The 3100-nt window shown below is 41.0% G+C and overlaps 1 non-coding gene across 1 annotated transcript; it reads left to right on the top strand.

Annotated features, from left to right (window-relative positions):
• The first annotated feature begins 1709 nt into the window (after positions 1-1709).
• LOC136221183 (small nucleolar RNA R71) lies at positions 1710-1816 on the top strand. Its single transcript, XR_010684966.1, has one exon. It is a non-coding gene; the product is annotated as a small nucleolar RNA R71 (small nucleolar RNA).
• Positions 1817-3100: the final 1284 nt, after the last annotated feature.

Here is a 3100-nt window from a genome sequence, read left to right as displayed (position 1 = left end):
CGGCTGTCTGGTGGATCTAAGAATGCATACTCCAAATGAGCTGGCAAAGGCTTCAACTTCGGGCATCTCTGATCGTCTTCTCTAGGGAGTGGGCCAAGTAGTACCTCGACTTCTTCCTCCGAGTATTCTCCACCTGTTTCCTCGATTGAATCAGAAGTGAACACTTGTTCAGGTTATGACGGTTGTTATCTTGAGACGCAACAAGGAAGAAGTCCAGAATTATTGGGACCTCTAAGTCTTTGGCTATGTCCAAAATCACAAAGTCCACAGGTAAAATGAAGTTTCCGACCTTGACTAAGACATCTTCAACTATTCCCTTAGGATACCGAATAGATCAGTCAGCTAGTTGAACAGTGACTTTAGTGGGTCTAGGTTCTCCTAATCCTAATTGCATATAAATCGAGTATGGCATTAAGTTGATACTAGCTCCTAGGTCACACAATGCAATCTAAATAGTCAATGTTCCTATTGAACAGGGTATATAAAAACTCCCTGGATCTTTCAGCTTCTTCGGAAGCTGCTATTTGGCTTGTAGGATTGAGGAACTGTCCCTATTCAGCTGCACCATTGCTACACTTTCGAGCTTCTTCTTGTTTGTGAGAAGATCTTTGAGAAACTTGACATACATCGACATTTCTAATAAAGCCTCTATAAAGGGAATGTTGATGTGCAACTTCGTCAATTGTTCTAGGAAACTTTTGTGCCTCTTCTCACAGTTATGTTGCTTCAGCCTGTTTAGGTAAGGTACTCTTGCTTCGTAGGATGGGGAGTTCTCGTTGGCAGGTTGTTTGTCATTTCTCCCTTTCGATGGAACTCCTTGCTGAGTCGGTGTTGGTTAATCGGTCGTCTGATCGTTTTCTCCTGCATCATTAGTCACACTGTTATTTTCAAACGAATTGGAAAGCTTTTTACCTCCTCGCAAGATGATAGCATTGGCCTCCTCCTTTGGATTCGTTACTATATTACTTGGTAGGGCTCCTTTCTCTTTGGAAGCAGTGATAGTGGCAAACTGCTGCATCTGGGTTTCAAGACTCTTGATGGAAGATTGTGTCAGTTTCATGAATGGCATCATCATGGATTCCAGATCAGGTTTCCCTTCTTTGTTGAACAACTGGTTGTCGCTGATAATTTTGCATTGAGGAATTGCCCTGTTGTTATTGGTAGGCTGGTCTTGTATTGTCTTGCCGGTATGGTTGCTGAACAGCTGGATGTCTTTTGTTATCTTGCCATGAAAAGTTAGGGTGATTTCGCCAGCCCGGATTATATGTATTTGAATATGGGTTAGGTGGTTATCGTGCAATAAAGTCACATTGTTCCTTCATCGATGCCCCTTGTTTGATCCCTAGACAATCAATAGGTATGTGCGGTCCACTACAGAAATCACATCCGTCAGGTGTTGGCTGTTCGTGCAATACCGGTGGAAGAGGCTCTGCTTGAATAGCCGAAACATTCATTTTTCCAACAGTCTTAACCAGCTGCTCCATTTGCGATGACAGTCTGGTGCTTCATCGTTCGAGTCATTGGAAAATCTCTTGCCATCGCTTCTTACAAAGTGCCAATTGTAGCTTGTGTTGACAACTTTCTCTATTAGTTCGTACAAAGCTTGGGGCTCAAGCTCTTCAGGGTTTCCATTTGCAACTGATTCAAATTGAATCTTGTATGCATTGGTCACTCCATTGTAAAAATTCTATACTTGCATCCACATAGGTATGCTATGATTTGGTACTCTTCTAAGCAGCTCCTTGTACCTCTCCCAAGCTTCGAACAGAGATTCATCTTTTTCTTGAAAGAAATGGGATACTTCATTTTTGAGTTTAATGGCCTGTCTTGGGGGAAAGTACTTCATCAGGAACAGCGTAGCCATTTCCTTCCAGTTGGTGATTGATCCTGGCTGAAGATTTTTCAGCCAGTTCTTTGCTTTGTCCTTCAATGAGAACGGGAACAGTTTGAGTCTGATTACCTCATCGCTCTCATTCCTATGTGTCCGAAAGGTATTACACATTGTAATGAAGTCTTGAATGTGAGCGTTTGGGTCTTCATTCGGACACCCACCGAACTACACTACTGTTTGCAGCATTTTAATCATTGAAGCTTTAATCTCAAACATATGGTTCTCCTCATTTGGTAGTACAATGCACGATGAATGGCCTTTAGTAAATGGTCGGGAATAGTCCTTCATCCGCAGTCTTAGATTACCATTATTGTTGTTATTTCCATTACCTACATTGTTTTCACCACGACCCTCCTCATGGTTCTCTGGTTGTTCAGGTTCCGGTATCTCATTCTCGCGGTTCATCTTGGTAAGTCTAGCTTGTTTGAACAGTCTTCTTATTCTTATGTAGGTTCTTTCGATTTCAAGATCTACAGGAACAATAGGAATACCTGTTCTTCGCATAAACAGCTAGAGTTCGAACAGAAACTACACAAATAGGTGATTTACAGGTAGTAAGTTAAGCATACTAATTCCTAAACTTAAGCCATCAATCCCTGGTAACAGCGCCAAAAACTTGGTCTTTTAGTTATGGACACTAGCAAGTATACTAGGTCTATTGTAGTTGGGTAAAGCCAAGTGTCATTTCCACAGGGATTGAGTTAAGATCAAGAACAGTTACCTTAATCACTAGACAAAATAAAGTTGATTGTAGTGTAGTGAACATGCAGTAAAATAAGGAAACAGTGATAATATAAGCTAAATATCAAGTTGGGAAACAGCTGCTGGTCTAGTGCTACACCGAACAACAATTGCTCATATAACTAATCTAATAAAACATGCATCATTAAGGTTCCTGGCTTGAGTCTCTCCTTCTATAATCACTACGGTCAGGTGTCCCTTTTTCCATAGGTTCTATGAACAATGCTTAACAAGGAATCCTGGTGTTAAGTAGTTGTTCCAGTGTTAAGAGCAAGGAGCATTCATAAAGAAACCTCAACATGTGGTGATATTCGTGTCCGTCCAACACAACATGCATCAAATGGTTATTTCCATAAATCAGGAGCAAGGTCATGTCATCCCTTTTTACTAGCATTTAGACATGATCAGTATCTAAAACATTCCATACACCATTTGAAAGCCATTCGTTGATAAAGATGCTCCAATGAT

This window comes from Euphorbia lathyris, chromosome 2, assembly GCF_963576675.1.
Source record: "Euphorbia lathyris chromosome 2, ddEupLath1.1, whole genome shotgun sequence".
Taxonomy (NCBI): Eukaryota; Viridiplantae; Streptophyta; class Magnoliopsida; order Malpighiales; family Euphorbiaceae; genus Euphorbia; species Euphorbia lathyris.
Note: the sequence above shows the minus strand (reverse complement) of the source record. Positions and strands in the feature narration are given on the sequence as shown.